The sequence below is a fragment of the Amphiura filiformis genome, chromosome 3 (genome assembly GCF_039555335.1).
Source record: "Amphiura filiformis chromosome 3, Afil_fr2py, whole genome shotgun sequence".
Lineage (NCBI taxonomy): Eukaryota > Metazoa > Echinodermata > Ophiuroidea > Amphilepidida > Amphiuridae > Amphiura > Amphiura filiformis.
The window spans coordinates 7,130,404-7,155,648 of record NC_092630.1 but is presented as its reverse complement, the minus strand read 5'-3'; the positions used below and the strand labels follow the sequence as shown (position 1 = coordinate 7,155,648).

Sequence of the window (25,245 nt, the reverse complement as noted above, 5' to 3'; positions counted from 1 at the left end):
AATGGTAACAAAATTGAAATTTTGATAAGAATTGCTAATTTTTATACTGATTGTTCATTGATTTTGAAACATTTGAGACCAGGTGCCAGGTATTTGGGCTCAAAATTAACTTGAGTGCCGGGTGCAAATTAAGAGTGCCGGGCGGGTCCGACCGCCACCGCCCAGCGTAGCTACAACCCTGCTATCATCAGCTTGTATACTCACAGCCAGACCACCCCATATGTGTGTTCCTGTCACATATCCCTCACACAGAAGTTTAATGGCTACTATTCCAATGACGGACGACACAATGCCACAGCACAACTGAATCTGTGCTGTCACCTTGATGGCCTTCACTTTCATGGTGCTAGGTCCAACATGCCCTGACAATCAAAATGAAGCAAAATCTATTCATTAGTCGGAGGCGGCATATTTAGCATTAGCTTTGGCTATTTAATTATTTTCTTTATTTTTCATCATCAAGATCATATACTGAGTAATGGTTATTACAAACGATAGGCCTATACATGTACAAAAATTGTACATACAGCATATTATTAGTTACGATTCTGTAATATTACAACATATGTTATGCGATCAAGCAAAATCAGTCGGAACTCGGAAGTATTAAAGTTTCAGTTTCTTATAGGATAGTAAAAAGCATTTTCTAAAGCTGCATTTTGCAGTAAACCCCATTGAAATTAAACATCCAGTTCCAAATATATGAACAATTAAAGAGTTTCCAAACCAACAGGAAACAAAAGGAAATATGTCCTTTGTTTGGATCTCAAAATCAATATTTCCGAGTTCCGACTGATTTTGCTTGATCGCATTACATATGATATTCACAACACTAACAGGTACTTAAGTGCGTTCAGTAGCGTAGCCAGCGGGGGGGGGAGGGGGGGCAGGGGCAAAAAATGAAAGAAAAAGTGCCCTCTGACAAAAAAATGAAAGAGAAAATCAGGAGGGCAAAGGAAAAGAAAAAGGGCAAGGAGCCCTTTTCTAGCAAAATTCAGGGCCAAAATAGTGTAAAATACAAAATTTTTCCGCTATATGCGCACATTGTAACAATAAAGCCCTTTTTTAGCCGGTTAATAGGCGAAAATAGTGTAAAATACCAATTTTTCGCGCTACGCGCGCACATAATCCCAATAAGGCCCTTTTCGGGAAGCTCAAAGACATACAGTCTCTAGATGTATTGTATGATGCAACTGCAAATTTTTTCGTCTGTGCCCCAAAAATTCTATTGTGCCCCAAAAATTCTATTTTGCCCCCCCCTGACCAAGAAAGCTGGCTACGCCCCTGAGTGCGTTGCCAACAGAGCAACAAACCTGGCTACTGTGCACGCATGAGGATTTGAAATTGAATGCGATTACACCGGCATGTGATGACATGCAACTTGAATACATGCCTTCTCCAAACATATATTTATAATTTATTGAACTTTTATCTATCTTACAGAAGCATAGGTGGCAGTGAGTGAGATTGTATTAAGAATTACCTTTTCTCTTGACCCAATATTATTAGGCCAGCATGGTTTTATAGCCTTTTTAGCCTGGTTGAGCATTTTATTTGAACCTGGTCCTATCAGGACCCAACCATGTCAACAAACAAACATTAATAAACCTAAAACTTTTAATTTTGTACTTTTTCATAGGCAGCAATGACTTACCCGTGTTTTGTATGGTGACAATGTACTGTTGCGTCATCATGGGTGGTTGCTGATGGGGGGGTGGTTGCTGATGGGGTGCTGGCCCGGGCACAATACACCCACCAGGTGGGGGCACTTGATGAGCCATCATGTTAATGTGATTGTTACATCAGTTAGATAACCCTGAAGTGTAAAGAACATAATTGCTTAGTACAAGTTACAACGTTACATGTTGTCAGCCTGCTACGCTACTTGCCTAAGTCATTTTTTGTAATTTTGAGAACAAAGAACAAATGTGGTTCAAGCATGCATCAGTTACGTAATCATCCTAATTATTTTGGATCAGTCCGTTTAATTTGTATCATTATCATTTGTTCTTGTGCAAAGATAAGTGAATAAAATGCATGCTTGAACCATATTTTGTACATTGTAATTAATAAATAACAAGCTGATGATGTACTTTCTGAAACTATTCTGCGGGCAAATGAAAGTTGCTAGTGTTTTTAAGGCTATCTACAAATTATGCATTTCGAGATAGGAGCAAAAACATTTGCAGATAGCCCAGATGCAGGTAGCCTTTGTTGCTCTAAACAACAGAGACCCCCATGTAACACAAACTCTATGGAAGCTTTGCAGACAGTGATGTGCGCAAAGAGAGAGCTCCACCCCAGCCCGCCCCTAGTCAAAAAAATCATGACCATGCCACTGTTTGCAATAAACACCAGAGATCCCACTGGGCAATTTATGCAATCAATGTGAAATTTCCGAGAAAATGGCGAAACTGTTTATTGAAATCATTGATAAATAAAGGACACAGCATGGACACAGACACATTATTTTGGGTACCGTACTTTTATTGAGATTCATTATTAATTTTATTTAATCAATACAAAAATATTTGAGAATTGCTATACAAAACAAATTAGGGCGATCCTTACTTTTAGACCACCCGCGGTATATAGGGCTCAAATATTACTATTTCATCAAGGTTTAATATTCTAACAACTAACAAGCTTAAACTAAAAGTTAGTTCTTATAGAGTCAAGCTTTAAACTATTAAGCAAAAATATCCAACAAGCTAAAAACGATTTTTACCTGTTTTTTAACAACCTAAAACCAATTTTTGAAAAGAAGTTTAAAACATCAATTTTTTCATCGTAAAAATCATCTAAAAAATCTTTAAAAATACAGTGACCTACCTAATATTACTAATGGGTCATTATTTCTCAAATCACCCAAAAAAAATATGATTTTACACCTCACCCCCTTCAAATTTGTTCAAAATTGGTATACAGGGTGATTTGGGCTGGCAAAGCTCAAATTTCAAATTTTAGCTTAATCGGACGTACGGTTTTCGCGCTATGCCCGCCCATTTTTTGCGATTTCGGTGAAAAATGGCGCGCCCATCAATATTGTCGCGACCATATCTCCGTAACCGTAGGTCCTACTGAGCTGAAATTGGTGTCATTTTTTAGCTAATCTCTCAAAGAATCCAAATTGACTATCATTTAGTGTGTAGGAGGAAGAGAAAAAATATGACCTTTTTTTCTGTACTTTGACCTTGAATTTGACCTTGTTGCCCACGTGACCGCAAGGCGAATTTGCGTTGGAATTACACCTCCATATGTTGTCTACATAATATCAAAAAATTGGAGGGGTAATATTTTCTGTTTTCTTGCTAGGCTTTCATAAAGCAAGCATGTGGTTGAAAAACTGTAATTTTGTATGTAGGCTCAGTATATTGTACACATGATTCTATTATAATATAGGCCAATTGTATATAGGCCTATATGTACATGCATTAAATACATATGTTTTCACCTGCATGCTTGCTTTGTGAAAGCCTAGCAAAAAAAACAAAAAATATTACCCCTCCAATTTTTTGATATTTTGTAGACAACATATAGGGGTATTATTCCAACGCAAATTCGCCTCGCGGTCACGTGGGCAACAAGGTCAAATTCAAGGTCAAAGTACAGAAAAAAAGGTCACAAATTTTCTCTTACTCCTACATACTAAATGATAGCAGATTTGGATTCTTTGAGAGATTAGCTAAATAATGACACCAATTTCAGCTCAGTAGGACCTACGGTTACGGAGATATGGTCGCGACAATATTGATGGGCGCGCCATTTTTCGCCGAAATCGCAAAAAATGGGCGGGCATAGCGCGAAAACCGTACGTCCGATTAAGCTAAAATTTGAAATTTGAGCTTTGCCAGCCAAAATCACCCTGTATACCAATTTTGAACAAATTTGAAGGGGGTGAGGTGTTTCCCATTGGGTGAATTGAGAAATAATGACCCTAATCTATGTTTCCGATGATATCCAAGAAGCTAAAATATTGTGAAAGAGGGCAGGGCTTTGAGTAATGAGGGAAATTACGGGGTAAAATACATCATGTTTTTCAAGAAATTCGCCATCTTGAATGAATGCAGAATTGCGTCACGCAGTAAAACGATGTCAAACGCGCTTGAAAGTGCATGATACGCTAGCGTAAATTGCCGTCAAAATGAGCGTACATCAAGCGCTTGTGCTACTGCGAAAACTTCGGAGCTGGCATCACCGGTTTTGTTACCAGCTCTTTTACGTCAAAAACAGCTATAAAAGCGTGAATTTTGGAACAAAATAAAGCTTGTTCGATGGAATAAAAGGTATGTTTGTTCAGTTGAAATCATGTTTAACCTTGTTGCGAAAGTTTAATATGATAAATTTGCAATTTGTACCTTATATAGCGCGGGTGGTCTAAAAGTCAGGATCGCCACAAATAGTGCATAGCAGTTTTTGTGATGCAAAAATTATGCTGGAAGGAGAACCCTGTTTACTGCAAAATATTATACGTACATGTAAAGTGTTTTAAGGCGATATAATACCCCGATTTTCATCAGTACCCCTCTTCTTTTTTTTCTTGCAAATTTATTAAGTACATACATGTATATATGTTTATCACCTCATGTCCTGAACTTATAAAATATATCTACATATAAAGTGAATTTCAACAATTTTAGTAAGTCATTTTAGCCCTATATATTTTTTGTTTACTGTAACCTAGTAACTCAGATCTGTGTTTCATAACAAACCATAATTTATTCTTTTGAAAATGTTCAAGTAGGGTACATGAATAGAATACATTAAATCCTTTGTTATACTCTCTATAGAAAATCTATAGTGGTGCATGCAAAATACCTACCATGATATAACACTGAATAAATTAAATAAACACTTATACAATGGATGCATACTCATTAGTTGTTAGGAGAAGAAAAGGCTATTAGGTCACCGTATGTCAGGTTATAGGTCAATTGGTTCAGGTCAAATTTAAGCATCAATTTTGAATACACATGTGAGAGTCTGTGATATCATATGAGGCATAATTTTGATATTCTGTCTTTAACTGGATATATATCGAGAAGTGCATGGTGGATATACTAATATACCTTGGGATGTAAATGGTGAGTACAATTTAGAATGCCTAGTTGAGACGGATTTCACAAAGAAATATAAAATAGTTACCAAAATCACAAAACTTAAGCTTACGGAAAACTACCCAATATGGTTGTATAGGTGACAAGAAATACAATTTTTTTCATCATTGCTGTAGTATGGTTGTTGTAACCTGTTACCTATGGCTTAATTAAGTTTCAGTGCAATAATGTCGCAAGTTAAAAATGCAAAATATAGCTCAACATTGAAAATAGAAGCATTTTAACCAGTTCCTTTTTTGATAGTTGTGGAGCACCAAGTTCATGAAGTCATAAAAGAAATTAGGAACCACTTATTCCCATTTTACATATCAACTTTATTTCCCTAATGTGTTAGCAACACATATCCAAAATTTTAACGAAATCCGTTGATAGTAAGCTTTCCAAAATGAAGTGAATTTAAATCATCAGTGATGTACCTCCTTTTGGCTTCTATCTGTAAAAGCATGTAAGCTACATTGATACCGATACCACCAATAAAACGAGAAGATTTGCCCCTTCATTTTGCATACCACTTTGTCCAATTTTTTTTGTAATTTCTTCACAAAATGCAAAAAATGCAAAAAATCAATGGGTGTAGTACCCCCTTAAAGGTGAACCTCATTGAAAATAAAGTTATATATCAATGGAAAGCTTATGATGTCAGGATATTAAAATTATTTTTTTCCGATTTTTTTGATGGCCAATAAAGCTGAAAAATTAAAAAAATGATTGAATTTTTGGTCTTTTTTAAGGCGCCCAAAAAGCACCCAAATCAATCGTCTATGACCTTGGGAATGCTCGTGACGTAAGCTCAGGGTTCTCAGTCACGTTATCTTACTCGGAAACGTGTAAACAAGACTTGCTTCCTGTACTTTGCAAGCTGCTCGGCAAGTCTGATTTTCACAATAAAGCTTGAAATTAGAGGAATCTTCAAGTTGCTGGTTCCTTCTATATATATTAGAAATAATAGAATTATTGTCAACACATAAATTTTCCGTAAATTTTTGACAAAATTAGTCATAACTGGCTGGGTATAACTGGGTAATTGAGTTTGAATTTCGCGCTGGGATCAATCCCATGCGCAAATGCTTGCTGCTACCGATGTCATGGACTGAATAAATATGACCGGGAAATATGATCGAATAACAAATTAAATACTTGTTTGTGACATTCCCTATATATTCTTGATTCATTGTAAAATGTCTGATTAAAAAATATCGTCTTGCAGTAATCCAAAATTAATAAAAACCGCCGATTGCATCAAATCCAGCCCATATAAAGGTTTTCATATTTAGCGTATTGTGCGGTAATACATTCTTTCCACACAATCGCGATTGAAAGAAACAGATACTCGGGCAGATACTTTATTATAAAATAAATACAATTTAGGCTTAGTAGACCGTTATTTGATGGAATTCTGAAATCTGAATAAAATTAAAATATTGTCACTTGTGTCATGATTCTTTAATGATAGTACAATCAGTGTATGGTACTGAAAAAGTGAAACATTCATGTTTTATGGATTACCGAACACGATGCGTAAATTGCTGCTGAAGTGCGGGGACGGGTATGCACAAGCACGGCGACTCGCTTCGGGGCTTCGGCCTCTGTGTTTCATGGGGTGTTTCAGCAAATTTGATCAATCGTTCCCTTATATTTGGAACATTTACAGGAATAAATTTTGCTGATGAAGTAGCAATAAGTTGGAAATATCAGAATGTGAATATCAAATTGGTCATTTTGTCTGCAAGTGCAGTACAGTCGCAGATACCAAACACTCGGCGTAGTGAGACTCAGTCAGTCACTGAGCTCATCCCGTATGTATCTATATACGAGTTCGCCTATCATACATGACCGGTTGTAAAGCTAAGAAATAATTAAAAAATCCTGTACATGTACCTTATTCTATTCCTTCATTTTCTCATTGTGATAAGTTCATCTCAACTTGGTGTGACGATCTGAACTGGTAGCACTAGCAGTTATTTTTTTGTAATCTGTTTTCATTCCGGTTCTTCGCTTGAATCTTCGCTCTTCGTGCTTTACTGTAATATTCCCTATGCATATCGTGGATGGCTTGGCCTATCCCAAATCACCCGCCAGCACTTTCCCCATTTTTAAATCCACACACTTTATTCAGGAACTTCATTCTTAATTTGATCATGATATTTCCTTCATATTATTCTTATTTTATTGAAGATATTTTTCATGTAAAGTAAGTTGACAAGGACTGAATGCGTGCATTGGCCCGACGCATGCCACAGTAATACACGGACATTGTGTTTACAATCAAACCCGGAAGTAACTGTGTGTCCCTGGGCTGGCGTCATCAACGAAAAGCGCCCAATTTGAACGATTTCGTTTTGTAATTTAGGGGGTGCCAAAATCCAATCTTTGCATGGAGATTATGTCTAGCCTGGTACGCTATGCAAATAAAAAATATTCTTTTCTGCTTCCTGACATCATAAGCTTTCCATTGATATATAACTTTATTTTCAATGAGGTTCACCTTTAAGGGTACTGTACTGTACTGAAAATTCAGCAACTCAAGTCAAGTAGTTATTGATTTATTGATCAAATACTGGTTTTCCCTCATTTTTGACCGTAACTCCACAACTATTGTCTGTGCTGAAATAAAATTTCCAGTGAAGTAGTTGTAGTCCTTGCCCCTATAATATACATATCTTACTTGTCCCCAATGCGCTAAAATTTTTGAGAAAAATGCAAAAATAGGCACAAAATTGGGCAGGGGTGTAGTACCCCCTTAAAGACAAAATTCAAATGATAACCCTTTTTCATTATTATTTGTGGCAGCGCACTAGTTTTAGCTTTGTAGCATCAACAGCACGTTAATTTAAAAAAAGAAATGCGGAAGTAAAATTACGAACGAAAATTTGTTCCAGATTGACAGACTTTGCTCATATTTTTGCACCTGTTTTGACCACCTTTCAACCAAAACTGACCCAGAAATGAGAAAAATTACCATAGCGAATGGAGATGGAATGTCACGGCGAAAATGCACTTTTATTTATTTTTAACAATCAACATTTGATGAGGTGTAGACCCGGGGTATGTGTGTATCGTCATAATCGTGAATTTCAGATGGACGCACAAAAATCTGTCTGGACGCAAGTTTTTGCAAACTCGTCAGCAAACTTGCGTCATTACGGACGCACATTTTTAAAACCTTAACGGGAACCCTGTTGACCGGTGACAAAATGGGAGTGGTTAAGTGTGAAAGGTCAATAACTTGTGTGCTGATTGGTCCATTGGTTGTTATGCTGCTAAAATATTAATTTATGCATGATGGAGGTTTAGACAATTTTCATGATTTTTATGATGATGAAGTTACGAAATAGGATCATTGCAAACACCAATTTGGTATTAAGCTTATAATCCCTCATTTTTGGGCTGAATCAACTTGCGTCCGACTGGACGCAACGGGTTGATGAAATTTGTTGAACATTGCGTCCAGCAATACAAAAATGTGTCTGGACGCAAGAATTCGCATCCAGCAGGAGCCTTGCTTTTGTGCAGGTATATTTTCTATGTTATCTGTACAAATGCAAGTAACTTTTTCTGGCAAATCAAACACTGAAAGAAAGTCCCTGTGTAATGCTGTAAATTCTCACATATTCATGAGGGCCGATTGTTCGATCGTGCCGTGTCTAACAATTGCGCGATTTACGCCAGTGCGTGCCACGCGTTATGAGTAAAAATATGCAGTAAGTCTGTAAGTGCATATACGTAGACTACGTCGTAGTAGTTTGCCTGTCACATTTCATGGAACAATCGGCCCTCATTATCGGGTGATCATACTGAAAACTTTAGGTATGCTAGAGGTGAATTCAAATTTGCCATCAAACTGCATCATTTTACATATCAAATTAAAGCAAGAGTAAAGAAAGCCAAAACTGAAAACATTTTTGTCATAGCACTTTCCGTAACAAAGTTGCCTCTTGTCAAAGATTGACTTTCATCAAAAAGATTCAGCTACCAAAATTCCCCAAAACGGCATTTAGGGGTGTTTCTATATCTTAAGTCTCATGGCGATAGCACTAGCAGCTTTTTTAATGGAACTGCTATCAAAATCCTCTAAAATTCCATGTGCGACTTGATTATCACCATAAAAAATCATATATTTGGGTCAAGTGAAGTATAGAAAACATATTTATGTAGGTTTCCTTCACCAGCCTATTCTCGAAAAAATTCAAATTTCTATATGCATTGTGTTTGGGCCCCGGTCACGGCGAATTTCGCTGACTAGCAAATGTGTTAACTAAGGTTTGCCTGGGATACCTAAAAACTTTTGTTTGCTCGTACGCGGTCTGTTCATTGTGGCAGTTATCTTCTTCGTCCATGATATGGGTAGTGCATGCTTGTGCTGTTGTGCATATGTGTATGCAGTATGCATCTGACCTGGGTTAGTCCGAGGTGCTCTGGCGATAACACTCCGATCGCCATGCAATCTACGTTTATATTTATAATATTACGGTCAGGCCTCGAAATACGGCGGGCCCTCGGCCCCCGAAAATTAGTGAGGGCCCGCAAAAGATACATCCGGCGGGCCCAAAGGGCCCGCAAAATTTGTGGCAATTTTTATCACTTACGGACTTGAGCTTACTGCAGAATTCAACAGTCATGCAACACCAACAAATCGCCCGACTATATTGCATTCTAAATTCACATTTCAGGAGAATTGAAGTAAATTCAAGGCCAAAAACATTGTTATTTACTTAGATCTTTAATAATATTAGATAGTTATGATGTTAAAGTAGGTGTAATAACTCTGTTTTTTCACATAAAATTGGCCGATATTGTGTTTTTTTGGTACTTCCGGGATAGCACAATACGCCACTATAATAATACAGCAGGTCATGAATATTAATGAGGTTCTGTCACTGTGGCGGGTTTATAATAGCACTGCATGACTTTTGCATATATTAAATCACTTTTGATTTTGATAAAATTGGAGATATTAAGGAAATGAAAAAAGACTGATTAACCGGGACTGATACTAATGACAATGTTTAAAAACAAATCAATTCAAAATAAAATAAAAACTTTTTTTGAAAAAAAAACAACAACCCAGCATCATCTAAAAAGGTTGCTTGCCCTATTTCTTTTTTCTTTGGGCTTCTCTTTCTATTCTTTCTAGTACTTCTTTATGTATTAATTAATTACCTAATTACTTAATTACTCCTACGCTACGGTACTTATTAAATAATCTATTCATTTGAATGTTAACATATGGGTTATTTGTTTCTTTATTTTCCTTAGCTTAGGCCCCTACAGTTACTCACTTTTTTGTGGGGTCACATAGGTTCAAATCAATGGCCCAAATTTGGGCCCCCAAAAATTTGTGAGGGCCCTCAAACATTTAAGATCAAGGGCCCAAATGGCCCTCAGAAATTCTGGCTTATTTCGAGGCCTGATTACGGTGTAGAAGGCTAGTGCACGGAACCGCTACGTGAACGAGCTAAACCCGGGTATGCACATGTGCATGCGTACGCGTGATGAAGATGATTGAACGAACTTCTGGTTCTGGTTCTGGTTGATTACTCCAACCATGGAAGAAAGAGATAAGAAGGAACCACAACGAACGCATTCACTTTGTCCACTCCCTTTACCGACATTTAATTGACATTGTTATTCATGAGGATTTACTTTGATCAATACCCAGCGTTAAATAGGTGATTGGTATTGTACTCCATGTATTTGCATGTCTTCTGGAGCGTGTCTGAAGGATGATTTGAACTAATGACCTTCCGTGCAAGCACTCTATAGGATTTTCTCTGGTGACGTGATCATCGGTCATTGATGGCCTACATCTTTTTCTTCCATTTCGCCCAATTTTCCCGAACTTTGATGACTTTTTTCTCAGAGTTGGCAGTCTTTGGCACTGAAACGAAAGTTAGCTAGTAACGATTATACACATATAAACTATTAAATTAAACAGGTTTCATGTACCGGACTCAACCGGAACATTGTGCATTATTTAAGAACATTTTGCATCTATTTTTCATCGAAAAAATCACCAAAATCTTACCTTATTTGCTAAAGATGAAACTCAGCAAAAAACGGCCGATTTTGATGACCTTTTCGATGTGTTAAAGGACATTTTCTACACAACACGATCAAGAAAACAGTTTGACTGTAGATCCCAAAACAAAGCTACTATACATGTTCAGAGCATCAGTGAAATTCCATAATCTTACTTCTGGGTAGCGTTTGTTTGTTCTTGGATGGGTTTGTTATAGTTTTTTTCCAGCAATGATTTCGCCAAGCATCGATCGCGGTAAATGGATCATACATGAAAGTAAGTACCATGGATAGCTTTTCTTTTCATGCGTCAATAGATAAGCGGATTAAAACTTGGCCGATCGAAGTCGTTGTGGTTCCTTCTCATCTCTTTCTTCCATGCTCCAACTAAGCGGGATCCCGCATCAGCGTCGGAGGAGGTGACCTAAAGCTAACTTTAGGTAGAGTCGGTGTCGTCAAAAAGGTCGCGGAGCCTTGATTTAAAGATTTTTGAATTTGGGGCGTCGAAGATGTGGTGTGGTACTGGTAGGTCGTTCCAGTGCTTTACGGTCCAGCCAGGAAAGAAGCTGTCGGAGTAGATGGTCGTTTAGACTGCGGAACTCAGTCCTCAATGATAGTCAGTCATTTATCTTTTGGTCGTTATGTGACTATCATTTGAGGACTGAGTTGTTATAATATATCTTCCGAGGTGCAATTTCAGACAATAGCTGGGGATTAGTGGGGCAGAGGTTATCTAGTTATCTATTGAATCCTTTCATGACCACTGAAGCATAGTCAAGTCTGCCAAGGACACTCGGCACAAATTGAAAGACCATCACAAAAGAATGCATGCATGTCAGGTCATCGACACCAATTTGGTGTTTGTTATGACACAAATTTGGTGTCTGTTATGCACCTCGAAATATGTACCTTAAATTAAAGTACAAGGCGGTAGAGGAAGCACCTCTGCGCACTTGTTCTCGCTGGGATAAGAGGGATTATAATCTCCTAATCGATCTTGACATCATCGCACCTCCTCATCCTACTTCAGTCATGCAGTTGATCAATATTATAAACCCGGGCACAAGTCCCCTGTATGTGCATGCAGTGAAGATGTGCTATGACCCCGGCCTATGATGACAAGTAGTATGAATGTATATGAGCATCAACGTTAGAAATCAGAGGTCACCTAAGGATACCTGGCACAGAAAGCGATATCTGCTTTCTATAAAACAAGAGGACACGAATAAAATAGATGTGCCCGCGGTTTTATGAATGAAATAAAAAGAATATGAAATAATAATATAATAATAATAATAATTATATGTCCCTCGAAAATTAAAATAAATCGACGTTTCCCAATATTTACCCGTGATAATTCCTTAAATTATTAATGAATAACAAGAAATAAAAATAATATTAAGGAAAAAAATTAGTGGGCCTATATTTATTTATCTATTTACTGTGGATGATTTTCCTTACTTGTATTTATTTATTTATTTATTTATATTATTATTATAATTATAATTATAATTATAATAATAATTATTATTATTATTATTATTATTATTATTATTATTATTATTATTATTATTATTATTATTATTATTATTACTATTATTAGGCCTACTATTATTATAATACAGCCTTTATAGTATAAAGTGTATATGATGTCTTTCTCTTGTGGCCTACAGTGCGCGCGACCAGAACTTTTATTATAAACTATTAATGACATTTAAAAGACTGACTCTCAACTCAGAGTAAAATAGATATAAAGGCTATATCAATTAGGCATAAAAAAATGTTTGTTTGGCACCTAACCCGACATATCCTAAAATTAGACCCGACCCTAGACTTTTGACTCCTTTTTACAGCTTTAAAAGTTGCACTGGTAACTTTTTATCACAAAGAATGCCCTGGGATATAGGCCTACTAAAAAAAAAAAAAAAAAAAAAATCCTACTACCTAGGCCTACACTATTTTTTTGTTGTTGTCATGTTTAATACGCAAACAAACGTTTTTTAGACCTATAAATAATATCAATTATGATTTATCATGTTTATAGGTACTCTCTTAACCAGTTTATATAAAAATAATGAAGTGTTTTAATAAAGTACATACTATCAAAATAATAAAGTTAAACACTACACATGTGTAAAGCCATCAAGACAGCGCGGCAAGTCACTGTATTATAAGTCAATGACGTCACGGTCGTTGTCGATTGCCGATCTATTGATTAGTTGTCGGTCAGGCAATCTAAACATCGATATAGAGTGATTGGGAATTTATAATCCCTCTTATCCCAGCGAGAACAAGTGCGCAGAGGTGCTTCCTCTACCGCCTTGTATTAAAGTCTGTATCTAATGCCAATGGTCGTTCTGGTTCTCGGTCGTTGAAATGAAGAAGGATTTTAAGCTTAAAATGAGCAACAACAATATTCCAAAACATTCCTTACCTTTTCTGCATCAAAAGACGTTGACTGCCAATCTTATAAAATCAGATATATTTACGTATTCGGGGGAATTCCAATTGACTAAAATATTGCAACATCAACAAAATCTGAAAACAACAACATACACGGCGACTGACCCTGGATGTGTTCATTACTTAAATGCATACGATAAGGAGCTATTGCGATAATGTTGTATTGCTGTACGTATTAGCCGCAATTATATTAATATTTTCTATTCAAAAATTGTTATTAATCTATATTTGGCCAATTTACTATTGTAAAATGAACAATAATCATGATAATGCATTTAAAAATTATATAGTCACTGATAGTACTTGTTGTGTATGCAATCAAGAACACTTCTATGGCTTGCCGCACATGCCACAAATTCACGGAATAGGCCTGGAAGCGGCGCTAGAAATTAGCATGAAGCCGCATTCATATGTAAATAGCGTATTGTTATTTAAATTTGCGCCCAGACGTATTGAGGGCGACAGGCATGTTATCCAGACAGAGAATGTCTTGATGCGACAGGCATGTCAAATTGCTGAGTGAATGTGTATAAGTCCCCTTTCTGTATAGGTAATAAGCTAGTTTATTTCGTGTTCCAGTTTGTTATAACAAAAAAATAAGTATTATTTTAAATACAGTAAGTGTATAAACTTTGAAATTGACGTGAATTTGAAGTGCAGAGCTCCAAATCTAGCTAAATCGTGTAGTGTGAAATTAATTTTATGCTGTGTGACCCCTCTGCGTGGTAGAATTATATTCATAAAACATTAAATTTAACATGTAATATGGGCAGCAAACCACGATTTATCAGCATTTAAAAGATATATTAATTAACAAAGATAAATAATCAATAGTACAAATGACAATTTAACTATCAAACAAGTCTGAAATCTTAAAATGTTGCCACGTGATTTCCCGAACACATGATATGTCACCATGTGACCATTATTCAGATTTACCGAAGTATTTGGAGTATGGTGCACGGCTTGCAGGCAACTGTGCGATTTCTTTACCTCCGTATAAAATCAGTAATTCATGCTGGGAGCCAAGTAACATTCTGTCTGCCTAGTGCAGTTTGGATATTTTATTTTACTTGAGAGCATATAGAAATACATAAAGACGAATAAGGCGCCATGATGGAAAGCTATGGAAGGTCAGGTCTATGGCTGGCCGTAACCGCCACAACGTGGAGCTGCTACGCGTAGCTTACTTTTCGCTTCGCGGAGCTAAATTGACCAATCATGTTAGATCTTTTCATTACGCGGAGCCAGTTGATGCATCATCGTTCCAGAGAGAGAAAACTCTTGCCAAAATTAATGTTTACTATGTGGATTTTAAATGAATCGAATGTAAATAAACCACAAACAGTTGTACAGGATCAATACCATTGTTTGATTAGTGTATAGTCAATGTTACCTTGCATGCATGTGCCATGTGTGTGGCGTGTTTGTTTGTTTGTCTACTGTGTCAGGCCAGGATCACTGACACCCACGGTACTGATACTGTCATACTATCACGGTGATCATATTGTTGAATGTTGTTGACTTTAAAATAATCATGATGCAGTCATGTCTGCAGTAGAATTCACCACGACCTTTGAAGGACTTAAACCCCATTAAAAGCTATTAAACCAAGATAACACTCAATGAAAACAGCTCAACTATGTTACATCAGATCTTCTCTGGTTAAATACACACTGCACTTGTGTCTGTTTTACCTGTGCAATGAACAATGAGCTGGTATTATAGTTTCAGTTGGGTGAATGATTATAAAGCGAACGCAAGGTAACAATACTGTCTGGGCTTTTGTTTACGAAATGAGACAATAGTCTGCTTATTGTTAACCAGCGTTCTTGAAAATGAGAAGCATAATGGTTTGCAGACTTAACACGGTTTAGAAATAATTTGTTCATATTTTTTGGTGTTATCTGTCGTTTACATATCCTTCCTAAAACACAAAAGTACCAATATTTCCAAACACCTAAATTAGCTAAAAATTTAGGAAATGTTACAAAACTATATTTTCTAGAATTTCAGAGAATACTTTAAATATTGACTAGTTATTTTTTACACAGTGACGTCATATAGGCAATGGCATAATACTTCTAACATACACTAGGTCACGCGCCAATGGTGAGCGCACCGAGTATTGTGTATAGGAAAACGGGCAGTACCGTAACTACAGTATGTATGGCCTACTACTAGTATGTAAAGTAAATCCGAACTGGTTTGCTGAAGGTCGAATTCCGCAGGCCACTACTCTGCCTAGCTATATAGTTGTGTACAATACTGTATGAGTTTCTTGAGAGTATGTCCATCTTAATAATAAGTCGGTTCGTACTTTTCATAAATTACTTTTTGAATCATAACTATCGTGACCGAGGATATCTTGCAACTACGTGAAGCTCGTCTGGCAAATTCTTAATGACTAAATTCGCTTCACGTAATGAGTAAGTCGTACTTGATTGGTCAGTTTTACCTCCGAGTAATGAAAAACTCTAACATGATTGGTCAATTTGGCTCCACGGAACAAAAAGTCAGCTACGCGTAGCAGCTCCACGTTGTGGCGGTTGCGGCCTAGTACATTCTAGTATATCCTAGTACATCCTAGTACATTCTAGTACATCCCAGTACATTCTAGTATATCCCAGTACATTCTAGTACATTCTAGTACATTCTAGTACATTCTAGTACATTCTAGTACATCCCAGTACATTCTAGTATATCCCAGTACATTCTAGTACATTCTAGTACATCCCAGTATATTCTAGTACATCCCAGTACATTCTAGTATATCCCAGTACATTATAGTACATTCTAGTACATCCCAGTACATTCTAGTATATCCCAGTACATTCTAGTACATTCTAGTACATTCTAGTATATTCTAGTACATCCCAGTACATTCTAGTATATCCCAGTACATTATAGTACATTCTAGTACATCCCAGTACATTCTAGTATATCCCAGTACATTCTAGTACATTCTAGTACATTCTAGTACATCCCAGTATATTCTAGTACATCCCAGTACATTCTAGTATATCCCAGTACATTCTAGTACATTCTAGTACATTCTAGTACATCCCAGTATATTCTAGTACATCCCAGTATATTCTAGTACATCCCAGTACATACTAGTAAATACTAGTACATCCCAGTACATTATAGTACATTCTAGTACATCCCAGTACATTCTAGTATATCCCAGTACATTCTAGTACATTCTAGTACATCCCAGTATATTCTAGTACATCCCAGTACATTCTAGTATATCCCAGTACATTATAGTACATTCTAGTACATCCCAGTACATTCTAGTATATCCCAGTACATTCTAGTACATTCTAGTACATTCTAGTACATCCCAGTATATTCTAGTACATCCCAGTACATTCTAGTATATCCCAGTACATTCTAGTACATTCTAGTACATTCTAGTACATCCCAGTATATTCTAGTACATCCCAGTATATTCTAGTACATCCCAGTACATTCTAGTAAATTCTAGTACATTCTAGTACATCCCAGTACATTCTAGTATATCCCAGTACATTCTAGTAAATTCTAGTACATTCTAGTACATCCCAGTACATTCTAGTATATCCCAGTACATTCTAGTACATTCTAGTACATCCCAGTATATTCTAGTACATCCCAGTACATTCTAGTATATCCCAGTACATTCTAGTACATTCTAGTACATTCTAGTACATCCCAGTATATTCTAGTACATCCCAGTACATTCTAGTATATCCCAGTACATTATAGTACATTCTAGTACATCCCAGTACATTCTAGTATATCCCAGTACATTCTAGTACATTCTAGTACATTCTAGTACATCCCAGTATATTCTAGTACATCCCAGTATATTCTAGTACATCCCAGTACATTCTAGTAAATTCTAGTACATTCTAGTACATCCCAGTACATTCTAGTATATCCCAGTACATTCTAGTAAATTCTAGTACATTCTAGTACATCCCAGTACATTCTAGTATATCCCAGTACATTCTAGTACATTCTAGTACATCCCAGTATATTCTAGTACATCCCAGTACATTCTAGTATATCCCAGTACATTCTAGTACATTCTAGTACATTCTAGTACATCCCAGTATATTCTAGTACATCCCAGTACATTCTAGTATATCCCAGTACATTATAGTACATTCTAGTACATCCCAGTACATTCTAGTATATCCCAGTACATTCTAGTACATTCTAGTACATCCCAGTATATTCTAGTACATCCCAGTACATTCTAGTATATCCCAGTACATTATAGTACATTCTAGTACATCCCAGTACATTCTAGTATATCCCAGTACATTCTAGTACATTCTAGTACATTCTAGTACATCCCAGTATATTCTAGTACATCCCAGTACATTCTAGTATATCCCAGTACATTCTAGTACATTCTAGTACATTCTAGTACATCCCAGTATATTCTAGTACATCCCAGTACATTCTAGTATATCCCAGTACATTATAGTACATTCTAGTACATCCCAGTACATTCTAGTATATCCCAGTACATTCTAGTACATTCTAGTACATCCCAGTATATTCTAGTACATCCCAGTACATTCTAGTATATCCCAGTACATTATAGTACATTCTAGTACATCCCAGTACATTCTAGTATATCCCAGTACATTCTAGTACATTCTAGTACATTCTAGTACATCCCAGTATATTCTAGTACATCCCAGTACATTCTAGTATATCCCAGTACATTCTAGTACATTCTAGTACATTCTAGTACATCCCAGTATATTCTAGTACATCCCAGTATATTCTAGTACATCCCAGTACATTCTAGTAAATTCTAGTACATTCTAGTACATCCCAGTACATTCTAGTATATCCCAGTACATTCTAGTAAATTCTAGTACATTCTAGTACATCCCAGTACATTCTAGTATATCCCAGTACATTCTAGTACATTCTAGTACATCCCAGTATATTCTAGTACATCCCAGTACATTCTAGTATATCCCAGTACATTCTAGTACATTCTAGTACATTCTAGTACATCCCAGTATATTCTAGTACATCCCAGTACATTCTAGTATATCCCAGTACATTATAGTACATTCTAGTACATCCCAGTACATTCTAGTATATCCCAGTACATTCTAGTACATTCTAGTACATTCTAGTACATCCCAGTATATTCTAGTACATCCCAGTATATTCTAGTACATCCCAGTACATTCTAGTAAATTCTAGTACATTCTAGTACATCCCAGTACATTCTAGTATATCCCAGTACATTCTAGTAAATTCTAGTACATTCTAGTACATCCCAGTACATTCTAGTATATCCCAGTACATTCTAGTACATTCTAGTACATCCCAGTATATTCTAGTACATCCCAGTACATTCTAGTATATCCCAGTACATTCTAGTACATTCTAGTACATTCTAGTACATCCCAGTATATTCTAGTACATCCCAGTACATTCTAGTATATCCCAGTACATTATAGTACATTCTAGTACATCTCAGTACATTCTAGTATATCCCAGTACATTCTAGTACATTCTAGTACATCCCAGTATATTCTAGTACATCCCAGTACATTCTAGTATATCCCAGTACATTATAGTACATTCTAGTACATCCCAGTACATTCTAGTATATCCCAGTACATTCTAGTACATTCTAGTACATTCTAGTACATCCCAGTATATTCTAGTACATCCCAGTACATTCTAGTATATCCCAGTACATTCTAGTACATTCTAGTACATTCTAGTACATCCCAGTATATTCTAGTACATCCCAGTACATTCTAGTATATCCCAGTACATTATAGTACATTCTAGTACATCCCAGTACATTCTAGTATATCCCAGTACATTCTAGTACATTCTAGTACATCCCAGTATATTCTAGTACATCCCAGTACATTCTAGTATATCCCAGTACATTATAGTACATTCTAGTACATCCCAGTACATTCTAGTATATCCCAGTACATTCTAGTACATTCTAGTACATTCTAGTACATCCCAGTATATTCTAGTACATCCCAGTACATTCTAGTATATCCCAGTACATTCTAGTACATTCTAGTACATTCTAGTACATCCCAGTATATTCTAGTACATCCCAGTATATTCTAGTACATCCCAGTACATTCTAGTAAATTCTAGTACATTCTAGTACATCCCAGTACATTCTAGTATATCCCAGTACATTCTAGTACATCCCAGTACATTCTAGTATATCCCAGTACATTCTAGTACATTCTAGTACATCCCAGTATATTCTAGTACATCCCAGTACATTCTAGTATATCCCAGTACATTATAGTACATTCTAGTACATCCCAGTACATTCTAGTATATCCCAGTACATTCTAGTACATTCTAGTACATTCTAGTACATCCCAGTATATTCTAGTACATCCCAGTACATTCTAGTATATCCCAGTACATTCTAGTACATTCTAGTACATTCTAGTACATCCCAGTATATTCTAGTACATCCCAGTACATTCTAGTATATCCCAGTACATTATAGTACATTCTAGTACATCCCAGTACATTCTAGTATATCCCAGTACATTCTAGTACATTCTAGTACATCCCAGTATATTCTAGTACATCCCAGTACATTCTAGTATATCCCAGTACATTATAGTACATTCTAGTACATCCCAGTACATTCTAGTATATCCCAGTACATTCTAGTACATTCTAGTACATTCTAGTACATCCCAGTATATTCTAGTACATCCCAGTACATTCTAGTATATCCCAGTACATTCTAGTACATTCTAGTACATTCTAGTACATCCCAGTATATTCTAGTACATCCCAGTATATTCTAGTACATCCCAGTACATTCTAGTAAATTCTAGTACATTCTAGTACATCCCAGTACATTCTAGTATATCCCAGTACATTCTAGTAAATTCTAGTACATTCTAGTACATCCCAGTACATTCTAGTATATCCCAGTACATTCTAGTACATTCTAGTACATCCCAGTATATTCTAGTACATCCCAGTACATTCTAGTATATCCCAGTACATTCTAGTACATTCTAGTACATTCTAGTACATCCCAGTATATTCTAGTACATCCCAGTACATACGAGTATATCCCAGTACATTATAGTACATTCTAGTACATCCCGGTACATTCTAGTATATCCCAGTACATTCTAGTACATTCTAGTACATCCCAGTATATTCTAGTACATCCCAGTACATTCTAGTATATCCCAGTACATTATAGTACATTCTAGTACATCCCAGTACATTCTAGTATATCCCAGTACATTCTAGTACATTCTAGTACATTCTAGTACATCCCAGTATATTCTAGTACATCCCAGTACATTCTAGTATATCCCAGTACATTCTAGTACATTCTAGTACATTCTAGTACATCCCAGTATATTCTAGTACATCCCAGTATATTCTAGTACATCCCAGTACATTCTAGTAAATTCTAGTACATTCTAGTACATCCCAGTATATTCTAGTACATCCCAGTATATTCTAGTACATCCCAGTACATTCTAGTAAATTCTAGTACATTCTAGTACATCCCAGTACATTCTAGTACATCCCAGTACATGTACTAGTATATCCCAGTACATTATAGTACATTCTAGTACATCCCAGTACATTCTAGTATATCCCAGTACATTCTAGTACATTCTAGTACATTCTAGTACATCCCAGTATATTCTAGTACATCCCAGTACATTCTAGTATATCCCAGTACATTCTAGTACATTCTAGTACATTCTAGTACATCCCAGTATATTCTAGTACATCCCAGTATATTCTAGTACATCCCAGTACATTCTAGTAAATTCTAGTACATCCCAGTACATTATAGTACATTCTAGTACATCCCAGTACATTCTAGTATATCCCAGTACATTCTAGTACATTCTAGTACATCCCAGTATATTCTAGTAACATTCTAGTATATCCCAGTACATTATAGTACATTCTAGTACATCCCAGTACATTCTAGTATATCCCAGTACATTCTAGTACATTCTAGTACATTCTAGTACATCCCAGTATATTCTAGTACATCCCAGTACATTCTAGTATATCCCAGTACATTCTAGTACATTCTAGTACATTCTAGTACATCCCAGTATATTCTAGTACATCCCAGTATATTCTAGTACATCCCAGTACATTCTAGTAAATTCTAGTACATTCTAGTACATCCCAGTACATTCTAGTATATCCCAGTACATTCTAGTAAATTCTAGTACATTCTAGTACATCCCAGTACATTCTAGTATATCCCAGTACATTCTAGTACATTCTAGTACATCCCAGTATATTCTAGTACATCCCAGTACATTCTAGTATATCCCAGTACATTCTAGTACATTCTAGTACATTCTAGTACATCCCAGTATATTCTAGTACATCCCAGTACTAGTATATCCCAGTACATTATAGTACATTCTAGTACATCCCAGTACATTCTAGTATATCCCAGTACATTCTAGTACATTCTAGTACATTCTAGTACATCCCAGTATATTCTAGTACATCCCAGTATATTCTAGTACATCCCAGTACATTCTAGTAAATTCTAGTACATTCTAGTACATCCCAGTACATTCTAGTATATCCCAGTACATTCTAGTAAATTCTAGTACATTCTAGTACATCCCAGTACATTCTAGTATATCCCAGTACATTCTAGTACATTCTAGTACATCCCAGTATATTCTAGTACATCCCAGTACATTCTAGTATATCCCAGTACATTCTAGTACATTCTAGTACATTCTAGTACATCCCAGTATATTCTAGTACATCCCAGTACATTCTAGTATATCCCAGTACATTCTAGTACATTCTAGTACATTCTAGTACATCCCAGTATATTCTAGTACATCCCAGTATATTCTAGTACATCCCAGTACATTCATTCTAGTACAATTCTAGTACATTCTAGTACATTCTAGTACATCCCAGTACATTATAGTATATCCCAGTACATTCTGGTACATTCTAGTACATCCCAGTATATTCTAGTACATCCCAGTACATTCTAGTATATCCCAGTACATTATAGTACATTCTAGTACATCCCAGTACATTCTAGTATATCCCAGTACATTCTAGTACATTCTAGTACATTCTAGTACATCCCAGTATATTCTAGTACATCCCAGTACATTCTAGTATATCCCAGTACATTCTAGTACATTCTAGTACATTCTAGTACATCCCAGTATATTCTAGTACATCCCAGTACATTCTAGTATATCCCAGTACATTATAGTACATTCTAGTACATCCCAGTACATTCTAGTATATCCCAGTACATTCTAGTACATTCTAGTACATCCCAGTATATTCTAGTACATCCCAGTACATTCTAGTATATCCCAGTACATTCTAGTACATTCTAGTACATTCTAGTACATCCCAGTATATTCTAGTACATCCCAGTACATTCTAGTATATCCCAGTACATTCTAGTACATTCTAGTACATCCCAGTATATTCTAGTACATCCCAGTATATTCTAGTACATCCCAGTACATTCTAGTAAATTCTAGTACATTCTAGTACATCCCAGTATATTCTAGTACATCCCAGTACATTCTAGTATATCCCAGTACATTATAGTACATTCTAGTACATCCCAGTACATTCTAGTATATCCCAGTACATTCTAGTACATTCTAGTACATTCTAGTACATCCCAGTATATTCTAGTACATCCCAGTACATTCTAGTATATCCCAGTACATTCTAGTACATTCTAGTACATTCTAGTACATCCCAGTATATTCTAGTACATCCCAGTATATTTTAGTAAATTCCAGTACATTCTAGTACATTATAGTACATCCCAGTACATTCTAGTATATCCCAGTACATCGCAGTACATTCTAGTACATCCCAGTACATTCTAGTATATCCCAGTACATTCTAGTATATCCCAGTACATTCTAGTACATTCTAGTACATTCTAGTACATCCCAGTATATTCTAGTACATCCCAGTACATTCTAGTATATCCCAGTACATTATAGTACATTCTAGTACATCCCAGTACATTCTAGTATATCCCAGTACATTCTAGTACATTCTAGTACATTCTAGTACATCCCAGTATATTCTAGTACATCCCAGTACATTCTAGTATATCCCAGTACATTCTAGTACATTCTAGTACATTCTAGTACATCCCAGTATATTCTAGTACATCCCAGTATATTCTAGTACATCCCAGTACATTCTAGTAAATTCTAGTACATCCCAGTACATTATAGTACATTCTAGTACATCCCAGTACATTCTAGTATATCCCAGTACATTCTAGTACATTCTAGTACATCCCAGTATATTCTAGTACATCCCAGTACATTCTAGTATATCCCAGTACATTATAGTACATTCTAGTACATCCCAGTACATTCTAGTATATCCCAGTACATTCTAGTACATTCTAGTACATCCCAGTATATTCTAGTACATCCCAGTACATTCTAGTATATCCCAGTACATCCCAGTACATCCTAGTACATCCGAGTACATTCTAGTACATCTCAGTACATTCTAGTATATCCCAGTACATTTTAGTACATTCTAGTACATCTCAGTACATTCTAGTATATCCCAGTACATTCTAGTACATCCCAGTACGTTCTAGTACATCCCAGTACATCATAGTACATCCCAGTACATTCTAGTACATCCCAGTACATTCTAGTACATCTCAGTACATTCTAGTACATCTTAGTACATTCTAGTACATCCAAGTACATCCCAGTACATTCTAGTACATCTCGGTACATTCTAGTACATCCTAGTACATCCCAGTACATTGTAGTACATCCCAGTACATTTGAGTACATCCTAGTACATTATAGTACATCCCAGTACATTCTAGTACATCACAGTACATTCTAGTACATCATAGTACATCCCAGTACATGCTAGTACATCTTAGTACATTCTAGTATATCCCAGTACATTCTAGTACATCCTAGTACGTTCTAGTACATCCCAGTACATTATAGTACATCCCAGTACATTTTAGTACATCCCAGTACATTCTAGTACATCTCAGTACATTCTAGTACATCTTAGTACATTCTAGTACATCCAAGTACATCCCAGTACATTCTAGTACATCTCAGTACATTCTAGTACATCCTAGTACATCCCAGTACATTGTAGTACATCCCAGTACATTTTAGTACATCCTAGTACATTATAGTACATCCCAGTACATTCTAGTACATCACAGTACATTCTAGTACATCATGGTACATCCCAGTACATGCTAGTACATCTTAGTACATTATAGTTCATCCTAGTACATTCTAGTACATCGCAGTACATCCCAGTACATTCTAGTACATCTCAGTACATCCCAGTACATTCTAGTACATCTCAGTACATTTTAGTACATCTCGGTACATTCTAGTACATCCCAGTACATTCTAGTAAATCCCAGTACATTTTAGTAAATCCCAGTACATCCTAGTACATTATAGTACATCCCAGTACATTCTAGTACATCACAGTATATTCTAGTACATCATAGTACATTCTAGTACATCCCAGTACATCCTAGTACATCCGAGTACATTCTAGTACATCTCAGTACATTCTAGTATATCCCAGTACATTCTAGTAC

At 36.1% G+C, this 25,245-nt stretch overlaps 1 long non-coding RNA gene across 1 annotated transcript; it reads right to left on the bottom strand.

Annotated features, from left to right (window-relative positions):
• Positions 1-186: 186 nt before the first annotated feature.
• LOC140147937 (uncharacterized) lies at positions 187-13,707 on the bottom strand. The gene is made up of 3 exons (XR_011858420.1): positions 13,570-13,707; positions 1,655-1,816; positions 187-362 (listed from the first exon to the last, which is right to left on the bottom strand). It is a non-coding gene; the product is annotated as an uncharacterized lncRNA (long non-coding RNA).
• Between the last annotated feature and the right edge of the window lie 11,538 nt (positions 13,708-25,245).